Source organism: Ambystoma mexicanum, chromosome 7q (assembly GCF_040938575.1).
Source record: "Ambystoma mexicanum isolate Mex_15411 chromosome 7q, UKY_AmexF1_1, whole genome shotgun sequence".
Lineage (NCBI taxonomy): Eukaryota > Metazoa > Chordata > Amphibia > Caudata > Ambystomatidae > Ambystoma > Ambystoma mexicanum.
Window position 1 is genome coordinate 596,210,237 of NC_090941.1, and position 22,884 is coordinate 596,233,120.

The following is a 22,884-nucleotide window of genomic DNA, read 5'->3' on the forward strand; positions in this document are numbered from 1 at the left end:
TTGTCCTTCAGCCTGAGCTTCTGCCTGGTGGCGAAGACCTTCCAGAGTTAGACATTCCCTCTGTCCCTTGCTGAAGTCTGCCCTGTTGGGTCCACCTTCTGCCAGTAACGACTGCAGCTCAGGGTGGTCAACAGGATCCAGATCTCCAATGAGTTCCTGGCCTTCCATTAGCTCTTCTTCAGAGTCTAATTCTACCACACATGGTTGTACCTCCCTCTCAGCTTCAGCTGGAGGTGGAGTTACGGGTGTAACTTTGGACAACCGCAGGGAAGTCCTTGTTGGCTGCACGGAAGAGATGGCTGCTGGTTTCGGTATAGAAGTCTTAGGTTTCCCTTTTGCTTCTGATTTCTTGGAGACAGCAGCTGACAATTCCAGTGGAGCAGGAGTTATCTCTTTCTTCATCATCTCCTGGAGAGTACCTCGCATGGTTCTCTCCCTTGCAGGTCTGGTTAGCTCTTGTAACCGTTTACTAGGAGGTCTGGGGGTATGCGACACAACTCCGAGAGTTTTTAAATCGTTACCCAACAGAGCGCGTCCTGGTACCTCACTCTGTATGCTGACAGGTATCTTCACAGTCATGTCGTTACACTGGATGAGAACTGGTAATTGGGGAAGCATCTGCAGAGGCCTTCCAGCTAACTTGGTGAGGCGTTTGGGTGCCTTAGCAAAAATCCTCAGCCTGAAAAAAAGATGTATCCACCACAGTTATGCTGGCCCCAGTGTCCTTAATGGCAGGAGTCTCCTGCCCATTCACCTGGACACTGTCCTTATAATACTCTTTAGTATTATCTGGGATAGAATTATAGACATCTAAATTCTGTTGTTCCCACAAACCCAGTGGCACTAAAGCAACACTGGCTGAGACTCCAGTGGGTTCATCAACCAGTAGTAGAAAGTTTCCACTTGCCATTTGGACTTCCTCCTCTGGAGCGAAGACTAAGGAGACAAGCTGGACCCCTGAAGGTTTACACTTGCATCTGGGATCTCCTTTCACATGGTCAGTCGAGCCACAAACAAAGCATTTACCGAACGCTTTCTGGAATGGTGGCTTGTTCTGGCCTCCTTCCTGTTTGGCACCAGAAGGCACACTATTCTGCTGCGGTTTTCCTTGTGGCTTACCCTTCTGGATTTGTTTGGGGCCCTCTTTGGAATTCGAGTTATTAGAATTCTCTTTTGAGTCTTTTTTAGGCTGTCTTCCCTCATCCTTTTTCTGAGTTGCCCCAGAATCCTTATGATTAGCCCGGTTGGCAAGCCACAAGTCAGCAGCCTTAGCTAGCTTCCTGGAATCCAATTCCTTCGAATCAGCCAAGTGCTGTCTGAGCTCAGGAGAACATGCATCATAAATAGACTCCAACATAAAAAGATTATTCATACCCTCATAAGTGTTCACCTTGTAACCCTTAATCCATCCCTCTAAGTTTTTCAACCCATCACTCACCCAGGTAGCCCAAGGGGTACCATCATGCTTTTTGAGGGTTCTAAACCTCTTAAGATACTGGGAAGGGGTCTTCCCAAATCTAGCTATCAAAGCTAGTATCACACTTTCGTACTCTTTCCTATCCTCCTCCCCCAACTCCATTACCACATCAGTTGCAACAGGGGGGAGCCTAGAGGACAACCAGGTAAGTAGCTCATTACCTGTGATGTTCTGGAGCCCATGATTGTACTCAAACAAACTCAGCCAATCCAACACATCCAACTTTGGTTCATACATACCAATTAATTCCTTCGGCATCTGGGGTCTTTTGGGACTGGAACGTCTAGAGGAGCCAGAGACAGAAGCAGTTTCGACAGACAACTTTTTCATTTCTAACTCATGCTTGAGCTCCATTTCTCTGAGCCTAAGAATTTGTTGCATGTCTTGGTATTTCTGTTCAGTTTGAGCAGTAATCCTTCTGAATTCCAAGTCTATTTTCATTTTTTCTAGTTCAAGGATTTGAGGACTTAGTGTGGGACCTGCTACAGGCCTAGTAGGTACAGCTGGTAAGGCAGACAGAGGAGCAGGGGAGACAGTTACGTTAGCCTCTCCTTCCTCTTCAGCCTCTTCATCACTATCATCAGAACTTTGATTTAGATCAACACCATTACTGTTATCTACATTTGCTGGAGAATTTGGTTCCTCTGAACCAGTACCCAGACTTTGGTTTTCCAGCAATCTCGCTATCAGTTCTACTTTCTTGCCTCTTACAGACAGATTCTCTTGTCTACAGAGAGCTCTCAAACTCTCAGTATTTTCGCCTGACAAGGACTCCTGACTGTAAACTTCCATAGTAGAAATGTTTTTGAAAGTTGCTTTTTTTAGTGCTAAGCTTTGTGGTTAGTTATCCTAAAGTGTTAAAAAGTACTCTAAACTGTATACTCGATACAAATTCCACCACTGTACACCAGTGTTAAGCGGAAACCTGTGCAGTTCCTTCTGGGACCACTGCAAAAGATTTAGGCCTACAGGTGTTTGGCAGTAAACCCAATTGGTAACTGTCTGTACCACACGGATTCACCTGGTAGCTGTGGCTGAGCAGTCAGACCTCCCTCAAGAAAAGTTAGGCAGTATGTGGAGAATACAAAATAGAGCAGTTTACACAGTAGAACAAGCAGACACGGAACAGAGCTTGGGTGTAAAGATATATAGGTATTTATTTATAGCAACACATCTATGAAAAACACTCTGGCACTAATACGGCAAACAACTTCAACCACAATTACTATACGTAAATCAATCCCCTAACAATAGTTCGACAAGTCTAGGTTCAATGGCACCACTTATTTGCAGACAGAGGTGAATGCTTTAACCTAGATAGCACTCTAATATTCGTTAGATCGGGAGAGAAAAGGCAGGGTATGAAACCAACTCGGTACCAACGCTTTCACGAAATAAATGCAAGGCAAGTAAGGCAGGGTCTACTGTAGATCACAAAGTTCAGAGGCCAGGCCCACTCGGAGAGAGGCAAGGCAATGTGTCCCAACAAGTATCACAGTGGAAATTCACTTCGAGTCTTTGTCGCAAATTGTCACAGAAAGATTGGACCAGTTCAGAACAGAAAGTTAAGAAGGCTTGGAGGCGACCCAATGGAGAGGCAAGGATTAAGACACCTCACGCTAACCGTCACAAGGGAAGCTAGGCGGACACGGTACCTTGAATGCGGAGAGACAGCTCCGGCGGGGGCAGTTGTTCCTGGTGGTGGATGCAGGTCAGGGCTTTGCCAAGAGATGAGATGCTCTCGTCGTCGAAGGAAAGTTGAAGATCGTTGCACCACCAGGGAAGAGACCAGCCGCGGAGTGCTCCATCACAAGGCACCACCTTTTGGTCGCGGTACAGGGGTTAGTGGCTATCCGGTTGCCGGGGTGCTCTGCACGGGCAATTCGACCACTAGGTCTTGGAACGAAGAAAAAGCAAAGGGGGACTGGTTGTGCCCACCAGTCAGGGGAAGAAGACTCTCCGGCGGGGAGATCTCCTCTGTCGTCGGGAAGTGGTGAGTCGGTTCAGCAGGGCTCCACCGGAGGTTTCGTCGTTGCAGGTCGGCTCAGCTTTACCCTCGTCGGATTCTTAGGTCCTGTGGCGACTTCTGAAGATCCAGTCCCAAAAGCCCTGCTTTTATGCAGAAACCCCCCATTCATTCAGCCTAGCTGTCAATGAAAACACGCTAAGTGGTGAGTGGGGTGGCTCACCACTTGGGCCAATCACACTGGAGTGCGACTTGAGTTGGCAAGGCAACTCAGTCCAGGGTGCCTAAACCCCCTCCCACACCCCCTGTGGTACCCAGACAGAGTGGCACCACTTTGGAGGGCTTCTGTGCAGAAGCACGCCAAAAGTGGAACAAATGGCTCAACCTTTGGTTCGGAGTTACAGAGACAAACACAGACGTCATTTTAAAAACCGAGTTCTGGCAGAAAATACCAACCGGTAGATTCATTTAAGACAAGTATGTTAGAGTCTAACGGGAAAAAGTATTAGCCTCCAACAATCGGAAGAATCCCATAGAGTTATATTCGGGGTCGAATATAACAAGTAGTTTCCACTGCCACCAGCCAAAACTCGATGAGGGGGGACAGGACAGTGCCCCCTCGAATAACAGACCCAGGGGTAATCGAGTTACCCCTACCAGTACGTCCATAATAGGATGGTTTGTACTAGTACTGTTAGTAAATTTAGGTCTAGTAAAGCCATTGGTGACTTTACATGCCCTGGGAGACAGTAGTCAGTCCCAGGGTATGGAGTCTATGGTGGGGGTCCTCTAGGACACCCAAGTGTTACGGCATGGAGGGTGTGGTGTAACACACATAGCAAAACATAGGAGACCCTATGGAGTAAAAGACCCCATAGCCCATAGAACACATTGACACTCAAAGGAATTAACCACATTCATGTCCAAGAGTGGGAAAAAAGAGTCTCACTCTTGGCAGGATGGAAAAAAACAAACTCCAGAAATCCAGCAAAGCTGCTGGGGGACTCACTAGGTTAGGAAATGCAGCCTAAACAGAGAATTCCCCCTAACAAGGGTGGTGCAAAATCTCTCCTTAGTAGCTTTCCCATGCTCATGAAGGGTGAAGAGATTCTCCACAGGCACTCCAGCAGGCCGCTGGCCAAAGGGGAATCTTATACCTGGTTGCTCCATTTTCCTTCCCTCTCCTGGAGCCAGCACATTTTCCAGCAAGCAAGGGAGTGATTGCAGATGTCTATGTGGACAGCGTAAACAGCCTTAATTTTATGAATATAGCCAGACTCCAAAGCAGTTGATCCACCCAAAGTGTAGGTTAGAGTACATGGAAAGAGCGTGGAGAGGTAGTCTATAGGAATAGGAGGGATTGGACCCTGCATTACAAGAGGTGGAAGTACAAATGTAAAACTGAAAAACATAGTTTTTTCATGAAACACAAATGTATTAAACTTGTAGATCTGGCACAACATTGAAGTGCAGGGCTGATTCCAAACGGCGTCCCATTGTCTCTCTCGTAACAATGTTTTTGGTTTGACTGTCGTGTTCTCTGGGTAGGTGTCCTAGAGCCAGGCCATGCTTATGGTGTTTCTGGAGCACACACACCCATGCTTCTAGTTCTATAAAATACAGGATGTGTGTTCAATTCATTTTCATTTTCTCCACTCAGTTAGTTTCAGTGGATTTTACAGGTATAGAGAGGGTCGGACTGGGACAAGAAATAGGCCTGGACACCCAAAACAAGTGTCCCACCACTCGCCTCAAAAAAGTGGGCCACCCCTCGCCCCATGACCCTTCACCTCTGATGACATCACCGGAAGTGTTGTCATTTGACTGGACTCTAAAGTGACATCCTGGGAAACAATGAAACACAACCTTTTGCCTTTTGACAAAACAGGAAGTGGCATCAAATAGCATTGTGTCTAAGTACACTACGAAAAATATGGTTATGATTTCACTAATGTGATATACATTTCATACAAGGATGGATCACCATATGTAGTATTAATATCTGTGTGTATAGATCCATATTGTCAAATTACTGTGAATGCAAGCAGACTTCCAAGGCCAAATGATGATAGGTTATTGTATAGCACTTACGCTTAAGCTCTTTTTTAAAGAACAAATATGCATACAATAGCACCCAACCTGTGTTGGTACTCATTTATCGACCTAAGAAAGATGAAAGGCTGAGATAGCATTGCTGGGATTCGAACCTGCAGATCACACACACATTGCAGCAGCGAGCACTCAAACCACTGAGCTATCATATCGGTTATAGTAAAATGAGCAATTATTCTTTAGTGGATACCATTAAACTGGTAACCGAGATTTAACAGCAGAGCAGTTAAATTAATCTGCACGTCTGGTGCAAAGTTGGCCGCATGTCAAGCCTGCATGCATCTACTTTCAGGCTTCTGAGGTTGGCAAAATAGAGAAAGCAGCGCACTCACAGGACATCCCATACTCTGAGCACTCATTACCTCATACATGCAAACAAACATCCTGAACAGCATGCCAGGGACATGGGAAAGATAGACACATTACAACAAAGCATTAATTGTGGCACAATGAAGTCAATGGCCACTTGATGTGCTATAGTCAAATATTTATACACTATACAGAAGCTTTTAGGGACAAGGATTTTGTCAAGTGACCGAGGACACCGAGATGGACTGTCTTGTGATGATCGTAACAGAGGCAAGGGCAGAAAAAAAACATGCTATTACTGCAACTTGCGAAAGGCAAAATACTTACTCCAAAATGGATGCTTATTCTACTCTAAAATTGGTAATTCATCACTAATATCACTAAAACATATTTATTACTAATACAACAGCACAGCCACCACAGGGGGCGCCGTACACCCTGGAGTGGCGGCATGGTGGGCCCATCAGTGGCCCTCACCTTTGCATGGTGCAGGGCCATGTGAATGCTGCTTGTATCATAATTTATGAAGCACACATCATGCATGCAAATCAATCATCAAAGCAAGGTAACATGTTTTATCTTGCTTTGATGAATTATGCCATTGCAGCGACATATTTTTTGGGGGACTTTTATGATGTATTGCCTTTAACCCCTGCTGCATTGCCCAGAGTTCTTGCATCATTTCCATTCTGGATATTCTGTGTTTCCTCCACAAGGCGGATGTTTGTAGTGTTTTTATAGAGAGTTATTATTGTATATAGTGTGTTTATGTATATATGCTTTCAAATAATCTGAATTGGCCTTTCCTATATTTTGGACTGTTGTACTTTTGAAGTTTGGGTTGCTAATGTGATAACATTCACGCCTCTTTTAGGGGCATAGCCCATTTAGCCCAAGTTGTCAAATAAGGCGATGGAGGCATATTTCTTGCCCGTGCCTGTGTCACCCTTCTGATTGGGATCTGTCAAGGGTTTTGACCCATGTTGAATCCTTAGACTGGGTGGATGTGGGGATGAGCTGTCACCGCCCATTATTCTATCCCAGAACAAACTAAATCAATAGACTGGGTGGATGTGGGGATGAGCTGTCGCCGCCCACATTCATGCCAGAATCCAGGAGAACTGCGCAGTTGGCACAAGACCACTCCAAAGATACAACCTTCTTGTGGGGGGGTTCCACATCACCACTCTACTGTAAGGATACCATCAAAACAATTTTAAGCAAGGGTCCTATACTATCAAGCAAAAGACCACTCTATTGAAATGCAGTAATTCAAGACAGATCCCAAAAATGGATGCAATACCGGTACTCACCACTATCAGAAAGCCGGAGTTTTAAAACCACCAGACTTTTGTGTAAAACTGAACAGAGGAACCCAAACCAGGCCAAGGAAAGACTTGCTAAGAGGTGGACACAATGTAAAACTATATTCTGAAATGACTTGAAGGAAGTCATTATTTAATGTTTATGTAAAAATTGTAAGTTTGATTTAAACTGGGAACTAAAGTGACATTTAGGTGAATTCTGCCTGACAACTACCCCCGACAGGAGAAACTGTTCAGCCACTCTTCCCAGGCCTAGCTGCATCCTGCTTCCCCACGAAAAGGAGTTGACACCTCTATGATTAGATTAGGGGAGGGGCACCGGCAGGAGGTTGCAGAAAGCCTTGTCCTGGACTCAGGCAAATGTTATATTGGGGGGCTGTAAAGTGGCTTCCTCTTGGGAGAAGTGGGAGGAGAAGTGCCTCTGGGAGCCACCCGAGCTGGAGGCGGGGGCAGACAGAAGCTTCCCCCAGGTGCTTTGGAACCTAAACCACATCCATCTGGGCCAGAGCATAATTTTAAAAAAAGATGGATAATTCATAGTACAGACTTGTCAGAATTATATAAGTAATATCATTATTCTTGTGATTTTTCTGTGCACGTTTTAAGAGGTGTTAGGACCCTGTGGTGTATGCTGGGGGGTTGCGAGCGGAAAATAGGGTCTTACTCCAAATGTCTGCACTTCATCAATTAATGTCCATACTCCTTGCGCACATGTGTGTAATTTTGGTAAATGTCCGATATTGGTAAACCAGTCAAAAAGCGCAAAATGTTGTCATTTTTTAATGCAAGCCCACAGGAAGATCAGAGGCAGACAAGCATGGACCATAAGGAATATATAATGTGTACATGCAATTTCAACAGATTGTGTATCTGGGAAATATGTATTTGAATCAAATATAGATTTGTGGGCAAATTGACCAGGGGAGGATCCTCTGACCCATAAACAGACCTCATCATGATGACAATCCATTTCCTTCCCCCAATCATGGGAGAGGGGAGAATTGGGCCAATGACAAGTAGAGAGGCGCAGGCTCAGTTATGCCACGCACACACCCACTTCCAAAACACATAAAAAGAGACTGCTGGGACAGGTAGAGACATTCATTTTCCATTTCTGCGGAGCATTTTGACAGCCGACATCCCATCCAGACAGAGATCAGAGATCCAGAGAGACCAGAGATCCAGAGAGACCAGAACTGTGCAGTACTGAGAGCAGAACCAGAGACCAGACCGCTGTGAGCAGAACCGCCAGAAGTCCCGTCCAGCTTGACCAGATCCGTGACGAGGCCTATTTCAAATCTATATTGTGAGTACCTAGCAGAACTGTGCAGAACCAATCTCTTAGTTTAAAATAATCTAATCCAAACTATTTTAGCCTAGTAGAACTGCCTCCTAGAATCGTGTCATTCTGTCATCTGTCATTCTGAGCTTTAAAATTTCAAATCCGAAAAACTACTTTCACAAAATTCCTTATAGTGCCTCCGTAATTGCGCTCGACGCGCGCAAATAAATTTGCCGCAATTTGACATTTTGCACAATTTCAGCCACGTGTAAAAATCTGCAGCTTCTTGCTTTCCTTTGCTAAAATTCGTTTTAACCTGCTGGTTACACATAGCGCATTGCTAAAGTGAGCCTGAACTAATATAAACCAGATATCACCCACCCTGAACCTCTAGAGGGAATTAAAAGCATTTTTAGCACATTTCTCACTTCATTGTCATCACAATCAAAGCATTTTTGGCCTGTGTTTCAAACGTCTACCTGATTTCCTCTAAGCTCACTGGGGGGGGAACTGCATTTCGTATTGCATTTTGTTGGGATTCTTGAAGACTGTGTGCTCTCCTTCCATTTCTTACATTGCATAGGGGGGGGAGTGAATTGTCAAGGAAAAGTGATTACATTGTCTTTTGTTGAAGCCATATCAAGTTATTTTCTGTACTGCATTTCATTCATCATTGCGTTTCCTTGAACCATATAAAGCATTCTTTCCCACCTTATTCTTCTGTTCCTATTCATAAGTTACCTCTTGCTGATTACTGCTCATATTCACAAGTGTAATATCCATTATCAATTTATTTATAGAAGTGTGATATATATAATATATTGTTTACATTTTCAAATAAACCTTTTAATTTGCAAAACAAACCTACTTCTTGGCTCAGTGGGGTCAGGGGGATTCCAAGAGGGGGGTGTTATACAAGGGTTGTCATCCAGAGTACTGAACTGGACATAAAAATACATCAATAAGGGTTTTCCTCAGCATCCCGGACTAGGCATTGACTTAGCTGTAGTGTTGATTGAATATCGCTTAACAAAGTGGGGGCTCGTAGCCGGAGATTCTGGGTTAGATTTAGCACTTGTGGAGCTTAATACAGTGTGCTAACTGACGGGATACATACATCCGGTCGGATCACCAGGCTGTGTTACGCTGTAAAGCACTCCTCAAAGGAACGCTCTAAGGAAACGGTCTGTTTTGCAAAAATAAAATACAAACTTCTGTAAGTCAGGAAAGAACTCAAATTCCAGAATGACGACACTGGTAGACATCAAAATAGCCAGAGAGCACTTCTTACATAAGCTATTTGTGAGAGGTGAGTGGACTCATTAGGACCAAACGGTCTGGTTGCAGGCAATCGCACAACAGGTCACTGAAACAGGGTCAGATATATGGAGAGATCATGGTCCCCTACATGTGGCCCTGAGTGAACTATATATGGCCGCTAAAGCCAAAGATGAACATAATAAGATTGTCAGGATAGCGGCATATTTGTACCTATATATGGGAGCCATACAGAATAAATGTGCTGAAGACCAAGATCTGGCAAATAGGCAACAGATGGTGTTAGAGAAGGCCCAATCTGATCTGGACTCTTCTGAGCAGAGGCTGCTCAGGTGCCAGGAGTCAGAAAATGACAGCAGACAGTACATCACTAAAATAAAGGAGGATATGGATGTGCTGCGACAGGAAAAGGCTGACCAGGATACCAGATTTCTGGCCTTACAGAGGGAGTACCAAGAAGGTTGGGATCCCTACTGCAGAGCCAGAAAAAGCTGGAGCAACAATTAGATTTCAATAGTGCATGTGCTGAGCAGGTAGTCACCCTGCAAAGCCACCTAGATAGGGAGAAGGCAGAGAGCAATAAACTGATTTTGAAAGACCCGGATACCCAGGCAGAGTTTGACCAGGAGCGCCAGAAAGCTGGTGCCTTCCAAAGGCAAAGGGACGACCTGGTGGCACAGATGCGGGCTTTTAGTCAGGAAAGGGATACCTTAGGCCAGGAAGTCTGCCACTTAAAAAGGAAAATGGAAGAAAATCACCTGGCCCTCCAGGGACTGGGTGACCTCCAAAAAGAACACCAGAACTTGTTAGAGCACACCAGGAGGTTGGAGGATGCTCTCCAGGATCAGGTGAATTCGGACACAGCTCAGGAGGTAACCCTCCTGTAGCAAAGACTGGCCCAGTACGCCAGGACCAATCAGGAGGCACAGAGAGAGAATGAGGCTCTCTGCCAGCACAATGATAAGCTCCAGCAACAGGTAGCGATGCAGGAGAGACTGATAGAGTCTAGTAAGGCCTTAACTGAGGAACTGAAAGCGCAGACTCTTGCATTGCAACAGGGAGCAGGGGCAGATAGGGATGAGGTTCGCTGGGAAAGAGAAACTCCTGAGCATAACCTCAGGAGCCCTAGTACCAGAGGCCTTCATTTCTCCCAGTCCCTGGACTCTGCCACCCCATCTCCCCTCGCGCACATGAGCCCAGGGCCACGGGGATGGCAGATTACTATCCAGCTAGAAGTATGGGGCTCATAGGCCAGTACCTCCCAGGAATGGATGGGCGGGCATCTGGGTATGGGCACCCAAGCACAGTGCAATTTAGTGGGGAACCCCAGGAGAGTAGGCCCATTAAGGGCATCTTGAAAACCTCTGCCCAGTTAGGTCAGTGGGGGGAGTACCCATCAAATCCTGGCTGCAAGGAGGGATCTGAAGACTCCTCTGAGCATTACAGGACACAGGAGACCAGGTCCCCACATTCTGCCAGCCATTCCCAGGCTCGCAGAATCCGGGAAAACCTGGAAGATCAGACGGGCACCTCTGGGAGCAGAGCTTCTGAGTCAGAGGATGAATGGACCAGGGTTACCCGAACCAAAAAGGCCAATAAGGCAAAAAGGGCCTTGCTTAAGGACCCATTGAAACAAATAAAGGCAATAAGGAGTGGCATCACGCATTAACATAAGAACGCCAAGTATTCTGTTTGGGAACACTTGGAGCTCTAGGAGCAAATGATGGAGACTTTCCATTTGAAGGACAGCAGTAGCGGCATCCAGTACGTCAAATGGACCTTCTCACCAGAATACTCCAGTTTCTTTGCAGGGCTGGAGGATCAAAACCATTCAGGGTGGTCCACATACAGGGCGGCCATCTTGAAACATTTTTCTGTGCACAGAAATCCTCAAGAGGCTTGCAAGGCAGCCTACAATTTGCAATGTGGGGAGGATCAGGCCCCACAAGTATTCGTACAAGAATTGAAGCTTGCCTTTGCGCAGACGACCAGAAGGATGCGCACGGACAGCAGAGAATTTGTCAATACTTTTTGTCATGCCTTGCCCAAATACATTATGACCCAGCTCGTGAGAGATTTTCACGAGAAGAGGTCACTAGACTGGGTCATTGAACAGGCTACCCGGATCTATGAGGTGCAGAAGCCCATCGAAAATAAAAATAATGCGCAGAAAAACCCCAAAACCAACAGCACCCCTGCTGCTGCCAAGGTGGCAGAGGTAAAGGTCACCGCCTTTTTGGATTTGGAGATGGGGGGGCCTAAAAACCTACCTGCACCTATTAATGCCAAGCCCAGAAGGCCCTCGGGCCACTCACAGACAGGGAGTCGAGGAGGTAGTCCCACAAATGGGGTCCATCGCTCTCCTGATTATGTAAGTCCCCGCTACAAGGGAAACCGACCCATCCTGGGTTATGTGTGGACTCCTCCAGCCCAAGGGGGAGATCCAGCCAAGCACCTAACCCAGGGAACTTCCCTCCTAACGTCCCCCAGGAGGGCAGAAGTTCACCAAATCCTGGGCAGAACATTTTCCCCAGGTATCCACCCAATTTCCAGCCCCAAAATCATCCATCCTTCTTTCCCCAGTTCCCTGAGCCCAGACAACCTAATCCGGGAGAGGGGAGGCCAAAGGTGGAGGGGTACCCAAATCTTCCCAATCCGGGGTATTACCAGAGAAGGGATAGCTACCCTTCCCGGGATCAGCCCAGGGGAGAAAATAGAGCCCCGTATCAGCCTGAGCGGGTTTCACAACTTGAGCGCCAGGTCCAAAATATTGCACGAGATCTGGGTCACATACTGAGGGCTCAACAGAACCCTCAGATGAGCATGCCACCGCAGAATGCCCCAAACTCTGGACCTGGTGCTCCAGAACAATTACGGGGGCAGCACCCCGATAACCTACCGGTTCCCAGGGAGGAGGCACAAGTGGAAGGGGGGTGTAAAGCCTTGGAGGAAGCTTCCTTCCCAACTTGTAAACAGCCCCTGGAAAACCAGGAACCGGAAACAAAATCTCCTGCCCCTGAAAGCCTGCCTCCCAAGGAGCAGAGGGGGGGTAGGAGAAACAAAGGACCCAAACAGACCCACTTTGTGGAGGAGGTACAAGTCTTCCAATTTGAGGGAGAGGGATCCCAAGAGGATCCTGGGGAAATGATCTTCTCCTTCAGATATGGGGGAACTCCTCCCAAGGAAAAATGGGTCCCAAGGGATGCCAATTCAGACTGGGGAGATGTGGAGACTGAGCTACCGCCGCCCATCATCTCATCCCAGAACCGACAATACCAAAATCCCATGGGTCAAACCCATCCTGATGACCGCCTCCAAAAAGGGGGGGGCGGCCCAGAACCCGAAACCATTTCCAGTTGCCAACTTTTTCTTTCAGATTCCCCAGGCTCTCCACAGAATTCTGCCCAAATCTCTTTGCTAGCAATGTCCAAAACCAGAAAGTTAGCCCACCAGTTGTCCAAAAATGTGCATTATCTGTGCGCCCTTGAGGAGAAGGAGGGAAGATATTATGCCCCGGTACAAGTACAGGGGCAGGGTACAATTTCGGCACTGGTGGACACTACATCCCAAGCTACCCTTCTGTCCAAAAGGGCCTTTGATGAACTAAATGCAGGAAGGGGGGAGAATTACCGTATTCCTCTCACCTCTCTTCCTGGACAACTGCAGAACTTGGACGGGAAGGACATTCCTGTTGAGGGGACTGCAGATTTGGACATCAAAATTGGGCGACACAAGGTGAAACACCCGGTCATAGTAGTGACTCCAGAGGGCACCCCTTGTTTACTAGGGAATGACAACCTGAGAAGGTTGTCACCCCTAATAGATTGTGTAAACAAGGTCCTCTGGACCCAGACTAGCCGACCAATAAAATTAAAACAGAGTGTCAACCATGTTAGTTTAAACGGCACCTGCCACATGGTTGAACAAAAATCAGACCAAGTAGAATTTCACTTCAAGAACAACCAAATTCCAGACGTGACAGTAATAGCAGTAGGACAACAGACTGGTGATGGGGGGTCCTCTCTATTTCTGAAAATCAACCTTCCTTCCAGTTTAAGGTGGTATTCCACACTGGAAGGAAACACTCTGAAATTCTTTACCAATCCACAATCAGACACTCCCACTCCTATAGTCCAGAAAGAGGTGATATCAGCTCAGAGCCTGGCTGATATTCAGCAAATTGGAGAGCAGTTGTTCATCCCTGTTCAGTTAAATGATGGGAAGGACTCTGTTCTCGCCCGAGTGTGTGTGAACAACGGTAAGAGCTTCATCAGCAAAGCCATGTTCTGCCAACTCCCAAAAGATCCAGCCATTCCCACATTCAAACCAATAGACAAATGGGAAATGGACCTGGAAGCACCCAATTCGAAACATCTCCTGCCAAGCAGGTGTATGCTCAAAATCTCCATTGGCAACAAGAGCATAGTCCATAATTGTTGGGTCGTGCGAGACGTCACTGCCGCCTTTTACTTAGGCAGTGACATTCTCAATCGCTTTGCCATTAGTTTGGACCTAATAAACTTCAAAGCTTGGTCCCGATTAGCGGATAATCCCATGGGCTTTGATGATCCAGAAAAAGCATTTAGGTCAGCTCAATTGCTACCTCATGCAGTTGAAATTCATATTAAAAAGGAAGTCACCATCCCAGAAAGGACCCGACAATTCTCCCTGGAAGTGAAAGTTAAAAGAGAACAAAAATTGAAAAACCCTGATGAATACATACATTTAAATGCTTCTCTCCAACAGCAAGGGTTGGGGGTAAACCCAACTCCATTAGTCAACATAGAACATGACACCCTTCCAATAGAGGTGGATAACAGTGACTTAAAGAGTATTACTCTAGCCGCAGGCACCATTATTGGAATGGCGGTTGATGACCGACATTTTTCCATTGATCTAGGAAATGAACTGTTAGGACCAATCCCCAAGGACTGTTTTGACAGTGACAGTGATGACAACACAACACCAGACAGGATTTTCACCCGGCATGGGGGGAACTTCCTGATGTACACTTCTTGCCCTCATGGTAAGGAAGATGTGACTTGTGACTTCAGGAGGGATGAGGTGATTTTCCAGGTCCATGAGGGCTGCCTTTCCCACCTGAAGCCTCCAGTCCAAATCAGCACTCTGACCAGGGACTTCTCCACCCAGCTGGAGGAGGCCGCTGAAATAGCCAAACCAGAAGTCTTTCCCGGCTTCAGGCAGATGGTGAAAGAGAGGGTCAACCTAGCTGATGCCTGCGTGACCCTGGAACAGAAGCAAAAGTTGAAACAAGTTTTCTTGGATTTCCAAGATCTCTTTGCGGTAGACTCATATGACTGTGGTTGCACCGACATCCACACCACAACAATTCCCACGGACCCTGGAATGACTCCAGTGTTTGTGAAGCAATATCGTTTGCCTCTCGCATCCATGGAGTCCTTTACTGAAATAATTAAGAACCTTGAGACCCGGGGAATAATCCGTCCAGTACACAGCACCTTCAATAATCCGGTGCTGGGAATATTGAAGCCAAACAGCCAGTGGAGACTCTGCGCCGACCTTAGGGAGCTCAACAAACGGGTCCATACTTCCCGATGGCCTCTGCCCTACATTGACCAAGGGCTGGCCCAGATTCAAGGGTCACAAATATTCACTGCAATAGACCTGACCAATGGATACTGGACCGTGCCTGTCAGTAGGGAGGACCAATACAAACTGTCTTTTACCTTTGGGGGCCAGCAGTACACCTGGACCCGGACTCCCTTCGGATACCTCAACTCTGGCAATTAATTCAACATTTTCTTACATAAGGCCATGCCCGACCTGGGTGCGAGGGGTAACCTGGCTTATGTAGATGATGTCCTCATCAAAAGTTCATCTGTGGAGGAACACATAGCGGAGATCTGTTATGTTCTGACACAGTTGAGGGCCGCCAGAGCAAAACTTTCCTTTCAGAAAGCACAGTGGTGTAGAACCCGTGTTAATTTCTTAGGGCATGAGATTACTCCTCAGGGTCTCTGTCCCCAGGAAAAGAAAGTGGAAGCACTTCAGAAGCTGAAAGACCCCACAACTCTGCGGGAACTAAGGAGCCTCCCTGGACTGACTAATTACAGCAGAAAGTTCATTGAAGGCTACGCAGAGATCACTAGACCCCTGATTTATCTCTTGAAGGGGGGGGTCAAGTGGGAATGGGGTCCAGAACAATCCGAGGCAGTAAGACAACTCTAGAGAAGCCTCTCACAAGCGCCTTGCCTCGTTTACCCTGTCAGAAACAAGGAGTTCTTCCTGGAGACAGGGTTCTCTAATACGTGCTTCATGGCAGTATTATACCAAAAGCATGACAAGGTCAATAAAGTAATCTCCTATGCGAGCAAAACTTTATCCTCTGTGGAGGAAAAATTCAACGATTGTGAGAAGGCACTCCTGGCAACGGTGTGGGCATTGAAGAATTACCGCCCGTTTATCCAGGGGGAACACATCATAGTGGAGACTCCACACCAGCCTCTGCAATACCTCCAAAGTGACAGAATCCGGGCCGGAAATGTGAGTAATTCCCGAATTACTTCCTGGATTCTGTCAATGCAAGGCTTTCCTGTGGAGGTCAGATATGGCCAAAACAAGAAGAGTCCCCTCGCGCAAGGTCTGGCTGACTTGCATGATTGTGCCAGAGAAAACTGTCTTGAGGACGAAAGTCTAAAAATCAAGGACAACATGGAGGCATACCTCAATTCCCCACACAAAGTCTTTAAAAAGGACAAGTGTGAAGGAATGCCCACTGTCTATGTGGATGGATGCTCTTACCATGTTGACAACCACGGGGAGAAAGAACTGGTGGCCGGCGTAGGGAATGCATGGGTGAAGGAGTTTCCTGAACCCTCCTCTGGGTACAAAATTGGTCCCCGAAGTAGTCAGGTGGCAGAGTTGATGGCTGTGCATCAGGCCATCCTCACTGCTGTCCAACATCAACTCCACCTTAATTGGAAAACCAGAGGCATGTTATGTGCTAATAACAAACCCTTGAAACATGGGAAGTTAATACAAAATATTGATGATCTGGTCACATCGAATGGGATGACCATCTACTGGAAAAAGATCAAGGGTCATTCCAAAGTAGAGGGACGAGACAAAACTGGAAATGACTTAGCTGATCAGCTGGCCAAAACCGGGGCCATACAAGGGGATCTAATAGAAATAGAGTCCCTGTTGGGGGAAATCCAGGTCACTGCTATCACTAGGTCCCAGACAAATGCTCACAATGTTCTTTCAACTGCACAATGGAGTAAGGAGACCCCTGATGCTGATTTGATTACAGCTCAGAAGGGGGATCCAATAATTGGTAAGTTTTACCAACACATTGAGGACCCTGAGAGCTTTCCCCTGACGGATACCGATTACATTGGGAAAGAGGACCTAAGAGTGTTGATGAAATGTCCAAAGATGTTCCGAATCCAAGACGGTTTGTTGGTAAGGAAATCCCAAGCTGGCCATGATCAGTGGGTGGCCCCTACCTCATTCCGAAGCCTGATGTTAAGTCACGCCCATGATGCGGCCACCGCCGGTCATTGGCGGTTTCACACAACACTGGAAATCTTAAGAGAGGTTGCATACTGGCCACACATGGGGCAGGACCTCGACCAATACTTGAAGGGGTGTCTTGTGTGTACACAATTTCAGCCATCATCCCTCACACACCGGGCGCCTCTCCAAAAGAGGGGAATGACACTGCCATGGTCAGATTTACAAATCGACTTTGTAGGCCCCGTGATTCGCTCAGCTAGGGGGAATAAGTACATGTTGACGGTGACATGCTTGTTTACCAAGTGGGTGGAATGTCTCCCAGCCCCAAATTGCAAGGCAGAAACAGCAGCTGCCCTGATGATTAACCACATCTTTTCCCATTTTGGTCTACCTCAAAGGATTGAGTCAGACAGGGGTAGCCACTTCACCAGTGAAGTAATGACAAAGATGTGGGAGATACTGGGGGTGAAAAGGAAGCTACACATTGCTTACAGGCCAGCTTCTTCTGGTGCAGTAGAACGCTACAACCAGACAATTGTGAGCATATTTAAAAAGTTTGTGGCAGATTCTGGGCCAAGTTGGGATATCTGACTACCTCTGGTCCTAATGGCCATCAGATCTACCCCTTCATCTGCAACTAAAATGTCACCATTTGAGTTGATGACCGGACGCATGATGGTGCTTCCCCAGCATCTGCTCTACAGGACCCAAGAGCAGACACTGATAAATGCCTCCACAACTCATGAGAATGTGGAGAATTTAAGGAAACACGTTCAGCATGCTTTTGCCTATGCTCAGCGGAATCTAGAAAGATCAGCTGATAGCATGAAAACCCACTACGACCTGAAGACCACCTGGAAGGAATATACTGTGGGGGACCGGGTCTATCTATACAATTTCCAAAGGAACCAGGCCAAACAGCGAACATTTTTGCCTACATGGAAGGGACCGTTTGAAATTATAGACAAGATCTCCCCTGTAGCGTACAAGATCCGCATCCCCAAAGGTAGTCTGGTGGAAGGGGAAGACAAGTGGGTACATATAAATCAGCTAAAGTGTTGCCATCCCAGGCACACTCTGCAACAACTGGAGGAATCCACTGGAATCCCAGAGGGGACTGCTCCAGATTAATTCAGTTCCAACCCTACAATATCCCATATATAGTCTCTAAAATATTATGACGCTTGTAAGCCACTGTCTCTGAATTATATCTTGTTTTTAAAAATTGGAATGCTATGTCTATTAAAGTATAAAATGTATATGTCACCCCACTATATCAATAGTGGGGGAGAAATGTCAATGAATAGGTATTGCTGCTTTCCTTTGTCGTCCTAGGAGAAAGAAAACCTGGGGACTGGCCAAGGAGGATGACCGGGGACCGGGAACAGAGACCCGAGGGGCCTGGGGTACCGCCCAATATTCCCATCAGGACCGGCGAGGAGGACCGATCGATCCAACTGGGTAGAGGAAAAGATGCTGAACTGTGCCATCTACAGAATTGGAAGAAGATAATGCAGACATACCAGCACAGGGCTCAAAACATCCTTGGCACCCGACTTCCCCTCGACTCGAATCAAAGCGCAGTCGGGCGGGGGGTTTTGTCAAGGGTTTTGACCCATGTTGAATCCTTAGACTGGGTGGATGTGGGGATGAGCTGTCGCCGCCCATTATTCTATCTCAGAACAAACTAAATCAATAGACTGGGTGGATGTGGGGATGAGCTGTCGCCACCCACATTCATGCCAGAATCCAGGAGAACTGCGCAGTTGGCACAAGACCACTCCAAAGATACAACCTTCTTGTGGGGGGTTCCACATCACCACTCTACTGTAAGGATGCCATCAAAACAATGTTAAGCAAGGGTCCTATACTATCAAGCAAAAGACTACTCTATTGAAATGCAGTAATTCAAGACAGATCCCAAAAATGGATGCAATACCGGTACTCACCACTATCAGAAAGCCGGCGTTTTAAAACCACCAGACTTTTGTGTAAAATGAACAGAGGAACCCAAACCAGGCCAAGGAAAGACTTGCTAAGAGGTGGACACAATGTAAAACTATATTCTGAAATGACTTGAAGGAAGTCATTATTTAATGTATATGTAAACATTGTAAGTTTGATTTAAACTGGGAGCTAAAGTGACATTTAGGTGAATTCTGCCTGACAACTACCCCCGACAGGAGAAACCTGCTCAGCCACTCTTCCCAGGCCTAGCTGCATCCTGCTTCCCCACCAAAAGGAGTTGACACCTCTCTGATTAGATTAGGGGTGGAGCACCTGCAGGAGGTTGCACAAAGCCTTGTCCTGGACTCAGGCAAATGTTATATTGAGGGGGCCGTAAAGTGGCTTCCTCTTGGGAGAAGTGGGAGGAGAAGTGCCTCTGGGAGCCACCCGAGCTGGAGGCGGGGGCAGACAGAAGCTTCCCCCATGTGCTTTGGAACCTAAACCACACCCATCTGGGCCAGAGCATAATTTTAAAAAAAGATGGATAATTCATAGTACAGACTTGTCAGAATTATATAAGTAATATCATTATTCTTGTGATTTTTCTGTGCACGTTTTAAGAGGTGTTAGGACCCTGTGGTGTATGCTGGGGGGTTGCTAGCGGAAAATAGGGTCTTACTCCAAATGTCTACATGTTAAAATTCTGACACTTCATCAATTAATGTCCATACTCCTTGCGCACATGTGTGTAATTTTTGGTAAACGTCAGATATTGGTAAACCAGTCAAAAAGCGCAAAATGTTGACATTTTTTAATGCAAGTCCCCAGGAAGATCAGAGGCGGACAAGCATGGACCATAAGGAATATATAATGTGTACACATAATTTCAAAAGATTGTGTATCTGGGAAATATGTATTTGAATCAAATATAGATTTGTAGGCAAATTGACCAGGGGAGGATCCTCTGACCCATAAACAGACCTCATCATGATGACAATCTATTACCTTCCCCCAATCATGGGAGAGGGGAGAATTGGGCCAATGACAAGTAGAGAGGGGCAGGCTCAGTTATGCCACACACACACCCACTTCCAAAACACATAAAAAGAGACTGCTGGGACAGGTAGAGACATTCATTTTCCATTTCTGCGGAGCATTTTGACGGCCGACATCCCATCCAGACAGAGACCAGAGATCCAGAGAGACCAGAGATCCATAGAGACCAGAACTGTGCAGTGCTGAGAGCAGAACCAGAGACCAAACCGCTGTGAGCAGAACCGCCAGAAGTCCCGTCCAACTTGACCAGATCCGTGACAAGGCCTATTTCAAATTTATATTGTGAGTACCTAGCAGAACTGTGCAGAACCAATCTCTTAGTTTAAAATAATCTAATCCAAACTATTTTAGCCTATTAGAACTGCCTCCTAGAATTGTGTCATTCTGTCATCTGTAAAACTGAAAACTGTCATCTGTCATTCTGAGCTTTAAAATTTCAAATCCGAAAAACTACTTTCACAAAATCGTCCATATCTCCGGAACCGTTTGTGCTAGGAACGAGATTTAACTTTCATCTTAAAGCTAAGATTCTAGGCTTTCCAACGAACCTCCTTATACTGCCTCCGTAATTACGCTCGACGCGCGCGAGTAAATTGGCCGCGATTTGACATTTTGCACAATTTCAGCCACGTGTAAAAATCAGCAGCTTCTTGCTTTCCTTTGCTAAAATTCGTTTTAACCTGCTGGTTACACATAGAGCATTGCTAAAGTGAGCCTGAACTAATATAAACCAGATATCACCCACACTGAACCTCTAGAGGTTCATTCTCTAGAGGTTCAAGCATTTTTAGCACATTTCTCACTTCATTGTCATCACAATCAAAGCATTTTTGGCCTGTGTTTCAAACCTCTACCTGTTTTCCTGTAAGCTCGCTGGGGGGGAACTGCATTTCGTATAGCATTTTGTTGGGATTCTTGAAGACTGTGTGCTCTCCTTCCATTTCTTACATTGCATAGGGGGGAGTGAATTGTCAAGGAAAAGTGATTACATTGTCTTTTGTTGAAGCCATATCAAGTTATTTTCTGTACTGCATTTCATTCATCATTGCGTTTCCCTGAACCATATAAAGCATTCTTTCCCACCTTATTCTTCTGTTCCTATTCATAAGTTACCTCTTGCTGATTACTGCTCATATTCACAAGTGTGATATCCATTATCAATCTATTCATAGAAGTGTGATATATATATATATATATATATATATATATATATATATATATATATATATATATATATATATATATATATATATTGATATATATATAGTTTAAATTTTCAAATAAACCTTTTAATTTGTAAAACAAACCTACTTCTTGGCTCAGTGTGGTCAGGGGGATTCTAAGAGGGGGGTGTTATACAAGGGTTGTCATCCAGAGTACTGAACTGGACATAAAAATACATCAATAAGGGTTTTCCTCAGCATCCCAGACTAGGCATTGACTTAGCTGTAGTGTTGATTGAATATCGCTTAACAGATCACTGTTGACTTGTAGCAGTGAGAGGGTTTGAATTGGTCAGTTTGGGCACTAGCTATCATGGTCCTCCTGCAGGGCAGTAGTGATGTTGTCACAGCTTGATGAATTGGCCTATTCGTTTTGAAGGATTTGGTTTCGAAGGCTCCCCCGGACATCCAGCTTTCAATTCTACCAAGACAATCCTTTTCGTATAGCACATCCACCAAAGACGACTCTCTGAGATAGAGGTATGTATTATCGCCATACCAATGTATGGAGATAATTCAAAAAATGACTACATCATCCAGTGGCTAAATATAAATGATATGTAGCAAGGGTGATGGACTGGGACCCTGAATATTTCTGCACAACATTAGGAAGTGGTGGTATGATGTATATGATCATATTAAGTGAAATCCTGAAGTAAGAATCAGAAAAATGTCAGTATCACACTGCATGTGGGTGGGTCGACTCTTGTGAACACAAAGTGTGACCATATGCAAAGATGTTGAGAGATATAGAACATAAGTACACAGGTTCCACCATATTGTGGCATGTGCACTGTTACATTTTGTACCTGAAGGGTAGCTGTTCACCTGCTACAGAAAGACCAGGAACTAGGTTCAATGATTCTGACTGTCCTACATTCTGAGCAAACTCTCATCTATTGAGAAAGTAGCATGCTTTGAAATGTATGGGAATTTCGTAATTCAATAATAACGGGTAAAAAACAATGATGCGTCGAGTACTTATGCTGTTGCAGGTGGGGGTTTTCCCAATCATTTTGGAGAGAAAAAATGTTGATTTTGTTTTTTCCAAACAGGCCCAGGCATGGGTAGAAACCAGCCCCCACTTCCCAGCGACGATTTCGGCCCGGCCACGGGCCCAGAGGCAGAGGAGCCAATCCGACCCTGGGCATAGTAAATATTCATATAAATGTAACCTATAAAAACGTCTGTTACATGAACAGGTACAGTCTGCTAACAATTCAACATTCATTTTCTTTCCATTTATTTTTTCTACCACCAGTTATAGTATAGGTTTAAAGGTATGAAGCTTATGAATCCTAAGTATTACAATATTGTGATGAATCCTATGAAGTCATCACCGATTCTATGTCAAAGATCTCCCACATGTCCAGGAGGAAACCTCAGAATTCATAGGTTATTGAGGGCTT